This window comes from Anarrhichthys ocellatus, unplaced genomic scaffold (genome assembly GCF_004355925.1).
Source record: "Anarrhichthys ocellatus isolate YVR2014 unplaced genomic scaffold, GSC_Weel_1.0 scaffold24, whole genome shotgun sequence".
NCBI lineage: Eukaryota > Metazoa > Chordata > Actinopteri > Perciformes > Anarhichadidae > Anarrhichthys > Anarrhichthys ocellatus.
This window is the reverse complement of record NW_022280054.1, coordinates 5,504,950-5,514,346: the sequence shown is the minus strand read 5'-3', so window position 1 is coordinate 5,514,346 and position 9,397 is coordinate 5,504,950.

Below are 9,397 nucleotides of genomic sequence, written 5' to 3'. Positions count from 1 at the left end.
TCTTTGTCATATATCTTTGGATGGGAGGATCAGAGTCACACAAGACACGGTCACAGATTCTCTCAATAGTGAGACACTGAAGCTCCTACCTGGTCAGGATCATTAGTCACTCTGGATTAAAGAGTCTCTAAAATGTAAACCGTTGACTGACTGGTTTGTGTTGGAGAGGGATAGGCAAAATTTAACGACGCAACGTCATACAGTGAAATGGAAACTTTTCTGAGGCTATGTTGTGGAAGAATTGCCAAATTCAACAAAACCTACAGTGTTTGAGTTTCATGTCAGCACAGAGCCTGCTGACCTCGGTTAGTCATATGCTGAGCCTGTCGCTGCCACGGTTTTGCATCATTTTCACAGCTCAAGGGTTCATCCTTTTCCTTCCCTTTGCTCAGCTTGAACATTCTTTGGGCGCAGCACCACATATTGTGCTGGTCTTTAGCATATTATCAGGGAAATCCTTTGAACCCTGCAGAGGTCTGCCCCGCTATCACCAGCAACACACAGTCTAGCTTTTGAGTTTATCGAATTATGCCTCCCTCGTTGTCCTCAATGGACTGAGCAGGTTTAGTGGACTTACAGCACCTGAGAGGCATTCAAGAGCCTTGGATGGTTTTACAAATGCCTGGAAGATAGACATATACTGGACAAAGAGAGACCAGGCTTTTCTCATCACTTTGTCAGTAGTGAGTGTTTGTGTAAGAGAGAGAGAGTATGAGCTGTCTGAATGCTCCATCAGCTGGGAGTTATGGTCACTCTGGTCTGACATAATATCCTCTCTATGACTGCATGCCCTCAGATTGTCATTCCCTTTGGTGTGGTGTGTGTGTGTGTGTGTGTGTGTGTGTGTGTGTATGTGTGTCAGGGGGCACCAGATGGCTGCTGGCTGACTTAGCAGCATGAATTAAAGTAAATCATATGAGACAGTTGTGCTTATCTTTCCATTAATACACTTCAGAAAGAGTGCATGCACGCACACGCACACACGCACACACACACACACACACACACGTACGTGTTGTCTGCATGTGCAATAGTGTTTGGGGGGCTTTGAAGGTTTGATCCTCTTTTACACTAAATGTTTTTTTAATGGTTCTTTGACAGCCTCATCTCTAAGCTCATTAATTTGTTGTTAGTGGTGACGATTTACATGAAGCCAAATTCATGTGATTAGATTTACAAAATCATGTCAACAAGAAAACAAGCACTGATTCTATGTTTGACCCCCTTCAGTGTCTGATTAAATGAACCCATTGGTGTATCTCCGCGTCAATCATCCTGTCAATACTTGTGTTCCTCGTGGGAAAAACTTGTAATCATACTTGATTGTAACCCCGTCGTTATGTGTTGTTATGGCGATTCCAAGCAACACCTGCGCATCAAGTTGGATTGTGTCCCTTTCTTCTGGAGGGGCACAGGTTAATGGTATGGCCTGACTGGAGGGGACGTTGAATAAAAGTTGCTTTACATTGTCAATTTTCACCTATGATATTTATCGGTCATGATAGTATTGTCAGCCCATGTTGCTGTCAGTTTAGCCTCACAGATTTAATTTATTGGTTGAATTATTGTTCAGGGATGAGCTCTCATCTCACGCCTTCAGATTTCTAATTTATGTATTTTGTAATTGATTTTTTTTTTTAGGTGAACCTACATTCTACATGTATATAATTATCAGCAATAGCAAAAGCAATTCTTCACATTCATTATTTCCTTTTCCAAAAAAAGTCAACCAAAAATATTTTGAAGTTAAAAAGTGTAAGTTTAACAAAATGAACAAAATAAAATGCAAATTGTGAAAAGAAATAATCTCATTTATGTTGTTTTTTTTTAAAGAAGAGAAGAAGAAAAACAGGTGGCAAGTTTCCCTATGGTGTAAAAAGAAACGTTTGGTATCACTTACGCTCACTGGAATGTACATAAGTCATCCATCGCCCCTCCTGTTGCATGCATCTGGTTTTTGTTCTGCAGCCTCTCTGGCCTGCTGCTTTTTCTCTGCTCAGTCCATGCCAACCTGAGCTTGGAAGCTCTCCGTCTTCTATCAGCACCTCCTTTAGCTCTTTAGCTGCCACCATGGCAAGCACAGACCACGTCTCAGCTGCTCCCATGATATTGGTCAAAAACAAGCTCCATAACATTATGTCTGTAGGAGATTAAAGATTAAGTAATTCTGGATAGAGTGGGATCCTAATGGGCCCAAAGACCCAACCCAACTCATCTATTGACAGTCCAGATCTGAGCAGTCAGTGTGACTTTTTCTGATAGAACAAAGTCATTCTTTGAGCTTTGGCTCTTTCTGCTCTGGTACAATGAACACGTAAGAGCCATCATTGTTTTCCAGCATTTTTGCACTCAATCAAAGGTTAAAACTCAATAACGCGATTGCCTAAGTGCGTGGAGACAGAAGCAATCGATCTCAGGCTTGCAGATGAAGACCACTTTGCACATCGCAGATTAACACGGAGGCTCAAAATAAACAATAAAGTCTTATTGGAGGTCTTGTTGCGGTTAACTGCTGTCACAGATACATAGAAGCAGCAATGGCAATCTGGTTCCCTTCAACAATGTTCATTAAAATGTATAACAAGAAAATTGAAAATTAGAGTAAAAAAAATGTATGAGTGCTCCAAGAACCAATTTTTGTTTCGAGCGCCAAAATCTACCTCCAAATTTGATTTGTTTACATTTACATAAATACTATATTAAACATTATAGCAATCTAGTTTCTGTATTTTACACTTCCTCTTAGTATCATTCGTATCAATAAAAGTAGTAGCCTAATCATCCCCTAAGTGCAACACAGACAGAGTCTCACACAGATGGTGGCATCTGTTGGGGAAAAAAAAAAAAGCAGATATGTTTCTGCAGCTTAGTGGAAGCCTATCGCGTGCCACATCAACCAGCACTGCGCCGCATGCGCACGCACACACGCATTGCGATGGCGCACAGTGAAACCAATAATGAAGTTGGAGGAGAGAGAGATGAGGATGGAGAAATTGCAGAAAAGGCAAATGAGGAGAGTAAAGAGGATTATACGAAGTCGAAAGTAGTGCGCACATGAATAGAGTTTGGGGAATCGTAATGGGAACAGTCTGATGAACTGCGGTAGCGTGTCTCTGTGTGCCTCTCCGTGTGTCTTAGGTTACAGTCTGTTATTTTCAGCAGTAAAGAGTTTAGCCCTTTTCCCAAATAGCTTACATAACTCAGAGAGCATAACCCAGGAATACACACACACACACACACACACACACACTCTGAAGGCCCTGTGGCGACATCATCTGCACAGTCTCTATTTTCTCTCTCGTTCCCCGAACAGAGTCAATGCGGTTTTGTGCTCAGAGGGGTGATCCTAGACTGCAGTCAGATGATGCATGGAGGCCTCTGTGCGTCGCCTCTGTGTGTCTTATTTTTAAGCACTGTGGCTCAACCACTGTTGTTCTCACCGGTAATGATGGTGTGCATGGACATGCATTTAATGAAAGATACACACAGAAACAAGCTGCTCACAAATCTATGAAAGTCATTATAAAATGAAAAAAGGATTTTGAAATTCTGGATTTAGTTGTATTCAGTTTACACTAGCACCCGAATCAAACCTTATGCTTTCCTGTAGAAATGACTGTAGACTGTACTTGTTTATTACTTATCATTTATCATCACTATCTCTTGAATTGTGTCTTGACTGAAATTGTACAACACAGTTAATAAATGTGTTTTATTCATATTAACCCCTCCCCTACCATGAAGCACATGAGACATTTTCAAATGAAGCATATTTTCACTGTCCAGTGAAAACCATGCATGTTCAATTTGGGGGACTTTTATGTTTTTGGACAACGGAAGGTATAAATGTTCCTTTATGGGTAACTTCTACTTCTTAAACTAAATAAATCATTTTAACCCTATCAAATGATCACAAAATGTTTTGGACATTTTGGAGATACTTGGTTTTCACAGAGCAGTGACAGTATTGATGTTACCAAATTTAATCTGTCCCAAAACCACATAAAGCTGTATTGAATAATATGTGATTTATATGTTTTGGTGAAAATCTTATTTCCCTTATGTTTTTCACAACTGCATCATTTATATTTCATGCATTCTTTCATACACATTTCTCCAAAGATTAATTGTGAGTATCTAGGAAAACCTGTATGCACTTGACTAGATAGAGTTTGTGCCAGTACGAGTTTGTGATGACAGTCGCTGTCCTGGAGTGGGCAGGGCCAAAAAGGGGATTAAGACGTCAGTAAAATATGCAAACACATCACTGTATTGTGTCATCTGTGTTCGCCTGAGGGAGGAGAAAAATAAGATGGAGATAACATAGATGAGAAATAAAATATTTTGCTGTTCAAATGTTTAAAGAGATAAGTTAGTTATCCCATTGGGTCAAAAGAGAAACGTGTCTGCTGGCGTATAGATGACGCCACTACTGTTACAGCTGCCTTTACAATATAATACAGTGACGTCATCTGCCCTGCAGCATGTGTGTGTGTGTGTGCATGTTCATCAAGTCAATCAGGTTTAATTAAACTGTACAGTGATTAAGGGGCAAATTCCTCGGTCTGTCAGCTTGTGCACATCCTGTTCCACCACACACACACACAGTGTGAGTGACTGTGCACAAGCCCGCAGCATCTTTAGAGTGACTAATCTACTATTAGCAGTTGTCTCTCAGGCCCACCCTTCCTTCATCCTTCTCACCACTCCCTACCTCCTCCTCTGCTCCTTCGCCCCCGCCACCGATTTGAGCTCAAGGGGTTTCCTGATTGTTAGGGTTTGGCATCTTTTGAAATGACAAAATCTAAATTCATTGTTCAGGTTTCCATCAATCTGTAGCCTTCTTCTTTCAGGCTCTTTTGCGTCTTCTTTTTCCATCAGTTTCTTTATGATGTCCTCACTGTGTTCTGACCCGGCTCTTAAGCCACAACAAATAGAGACACACCAGAATAAATAAATAAAAGATATTTCATTAATCCAGGGCTGTATAGACTGGGAACACTGGGCCCAGCTGGTCCTAACGATCCCCTACCACCAGGTATCTGGAAGACATGACAAGCGATAAATTGGCAGCAAAGGGAACGGGTCGTCACTTTCTTCACCTTTGAACTGTTCCTCACCTCATCACTCCTCACCTACATGTTTTCTTTCCAATCTTCCTCATCTTCCTCTCCCTCCTGTGCCATCTCTTATCCATTTTATACCTCTACACCTTGCCATTCTCTCTCTCTCTCTCTCTCTCTCTCTCTCTTTTTCATCTTTCTGTAATTTCTTCTCTTCCTCCCTCCAGTCCTCTTCCTTCCCCACCCCCTCCTCCTCCTCCTCCTCCTGAGTCCCTATACCTCCATGGTGATTATATCTGTAAGATAAGCTGGGTGTCAGACACGAAATGTTCTCCTATTTCTCTGTGTCTGCTGCTGGTGAGAAATGGGCAGTCTGAAAGATAAAGTCAAAGACAGACGACAAGGGAGGGAGTGAGAATAGTGTGGGGGGAAAAATGGAGATCCGAACAGACAGGTAGAGGGGAAGACGGAGGCAGATAAGAGATGAGCACAGGGAGGAATAAGACAGAACAGCATTTATATTTTATACCGTTAGCCCTCACTCATCTAGATCTGCTTGTAATTGAGTAAAACAGACTAATAAGCCGACAGGAATAGTTTAAGATTTAAGGATATACAAGTATTTTCTTTCTTGCGGACAGTCGGATGAGAAGATTGATAGCTGGAGCCAACAGTTGGTTAGCTTAGCTGAGCTTTAGAGATGCTGGTATTCTTAACATTCAACTGAGCCATGCTGTTTCCCCCTGTTTCCAGTCTTTGTGCCAAGCTAAGCTAACAAGCTGCTGACTGTTGTTTCAAATGTACTGTACAGACACGAGAGTGGTCCCATGTAACTCTCAGCAGTAAATGAGAGATTCCAGAATGTCAAGCTATCGCTTTAAATGTTCAATAATGCAAGATGCAACAGTCAAAACCTGAATACAAAGTCAGAATAAGTGAAGTATTGCTAAACATTCATGTGTCATTAGTAGGAGACAGGACATTTTGCGCGTCTGTTTGTGGCATGTTTTGTCAGTTAGACGTGACCAATGAACAAGCAGAAAGAAGGCAAAAGAAAAACAGCCTGCACACTGAACTTGTGGGGTAATATTTGGTCCCTGTAGCTCTCCTCTTTAGGCGGACTGGGGTAGGACAGCTAGACGGTCGTGGTCTGATTGACTGTGCAGAAATAGAGAGGAGGAGAGCTGTTGCCATAGGGACAAAGAGTGCGGCCTTTTTCCATTTTTTTTTCTTCACTTCGAGGACCAGCAATTGGTGATAAACTTGAAGGGAGGGGCTGGAGGGCGGTAATCAGAGGCAGCAAAGCACGACGGCTTTTGCAGAACTGAAGTAGTGCTGCAAGACACAGGGAGTGTGTTTGTCTGTGACACTAAAGTCAGTTTGTGTTTGTTAAAGGCAGGGAAAGGGGAGACACAATCGTGTGTGTGAGACAGAGAGTTTTTGTGTGTTTTCAAGTCAGCTGGAGGTTACTGAAGACAAGGTGTTAATGGATTGTATCAAAGGAAATTGTTCAGATGAACTCTATCCAGCTGAGAGATGCTCCGCATGGCACTACAGACCATCAAACCCTCTTAGCATCACACAAGTTCACTCTAACTCCATTTTCATTTACAGCCTGCAGGAGGAGCTTTGGGAATAATAAGGACCACACACACACACACACACACACACACACATCCCTAGGAGCCACGTACAAACAACTGAGGGTATAGAGCGGGATGAGAAGAACATCATTTTGGTGTCAGAACAAGGAAACAAAACAGCTACATAATACATATCACTGCAGGCCTTTTAGCTGTGTGCTTGTGTCATGTTCCTTTAAGATTTCGTACACAATCAAGGTCAAGTTGGGGGGGTGGGTCCTGCAACATATACTGAATATATTCCTGAATTAAATCCATACAGGAACATTGTGGTGCATGTTTTCCTTTCCGTATCTCTCCAGTGTAAACTATCCGCAAATGCTCCAGCTGTGATGAAAGCGTAGCGTCCAGGGAGATCGGTGTTGTGGAAAGCCTTCAAGGCATGCACAGAGGCGACAGATCAGCTATTATAATCTGTTTCTGCATATTTCTGCAACATCGCTGCCATTTTTGTTTTTGACCTACAGTGCTTCCAGTGTTGCTGCAGCTCATCTGCTGTTATTTCAGCCAGTGTTAGGAGCAAATATGAATAGACCAAAAATGTTGCGATGTTTATTAAGTTTGAAGATGGTCTGTTGCTGCCATTTCAATTTCTTTATGTTGACATAACATATGAGTCTAAATACACTGTACTTTTGATCGGTAAACACGTTCAATTCAAACCAATAATTTGCATCTGGCTGCTAACCTGAAGGAGTTCGTGTGATGATCTACTGCATAAATTAATTACGGTCTTACGTAAACATCATTTGGCTGATTTCTGCATCAGTATTTTGCTCACTGCCAACAGCGTCTCTTGGGATGAACTCCCTTCCCTCTCATCTCTCAAGCTGCTGTTACCTCTCCTCCATCTTGTTAAGGCATTCTCATGATGGTGATATTAAAGTGGCTTTTGTTTTTAAATCTCAAAAGCCCTTTAGTTGAGGTGAAATGATGTTCACCTAAATTTCATTGATAAGCAACGTAGGCCACAATTAAGACAACAGAACATTAGCACAGTTAAGTGTTTAACATGTCATACAGTAGTCAGGAAACACAAGTGCAATACCATCTAAACTTAACACATGTTGCTGCCTTTAAAGGAGATTTTCCTTCTTTTTTTTTTTAACTACAGGGTCACATTTTTTATTCTACATGAGCCTCCAAAATAAGTTCCGAGTACACGACAGAGCAGCTCACGCCTCTTTATCTTAATCTAAATGACAAGTTATTCGAGGATCCGGTGAATGACAAAGAACAAAAGGCTTGGCAGAAGGTTGTGTGCTGCTGAGCTTCAGCACTGATGTAACAGAGACTAAAAAGAAAAGGCACACGTTACTTTAGAAACGTGTGAACCTGCTGACGCAGATTGGTACAGCCTACTGATCGGAAGTATAACATTAAATAAAACACAGCATGACCTCTGACAGCGATGCCTTTTATAATCAAAATGCGGCCAGGACCAACACCTCTGATGCCATCAGCGCTTGCTTGGCTGGTTTCCTTGACAACTCAGCCGAAGATTTGGGAGCGGGTAGGGCACCAGGACTGGAACTGTAGAGGCCTCCATTTACCCTGCACCGCAGCCCATTACAACTGGTAATGGTTGTCTCGAGAGGAATCAACCAAGTTTACAGACATCATTGTATCAGAGAAAAACTTGCTCGACTAATTGTATAAACAGAAGTGGCCGAACCCCTCACATTTCCTCCTGAATTACAGTTTAGTGAAAATGGAATAAGGGAAGAAAAAACTCTAGAATTGTATATTTTGGTGCTGTATTTGCTGCTGTTATGTCCACTTTAAAGCAAATACTTGTAGTTAGTATAGAGAGTGGAATGTACAAAATATAAACATCTTTGCAATGTATTAAAATGCAAACTGAACAGCAATAAATACTAGTTACATTACGTATCAATGTTGTTGTTCAGTGTTTTGTGATAGTCCTGCTGTTGTTGGTTGACTCATATTTTGTGAACGTACTTGAGGTGTACTGTATTTTTGAGCAGACAATGACGGCAGTCTGTCATAATGCACTCAAACCCACACATGCTCATCATTGCTGAACCGATTCAGCCTGAACTTCACATTAAAGAGGCCTCCACGTCTGCTGATGCAACACAGCATGCAGTGGAGGCCAAATTATGTCAGTCACACTGTTCTCGTTTCCGTGTGCTCCGTGTGGAAATGAGGGGAAACTGGCTCACACAGGTGGATGTCCAGATTCCTGTGACTGCCATCATCCCTCCTGTTGTTTGTCCATTTCAGGCTTTGTGGCACACAACGAAAATGTACATTTTATTTTTGGGAGCTGGCAGGTGGGCTGGCATTGGCTGGCAGGTCCTGGCAGTTGGCACGCCCTGCAACCTTGCAGGTCCGCCTCTGAGGCTCATCTCCTCATTTTGAACATTATCTCCATCTTCCATTCATGGCCCTCCTCTGAATGAGCAGAGGGACGATGACTCATCCGTCGTCATCCCTCTGCTTTACGCAACTGCTGCTATAACCTATGTAGTAAAGGCCATTTTGGTGTGTGTGTGCATGTGTTGTTCCCGCAGTGGGTGCCGTGTGTGAACGGTATAGTGAAGGTCTCCTGTGTGCGATTCCCTCGAGGGGCTCGACGGTGTGTGTCTCGAGGTACATAGTGACCCTGATGTGTCAGCTCTCCTTAGAAGAATGAACAGAGTGCTGGTGGACCACCGTGACTCTCTC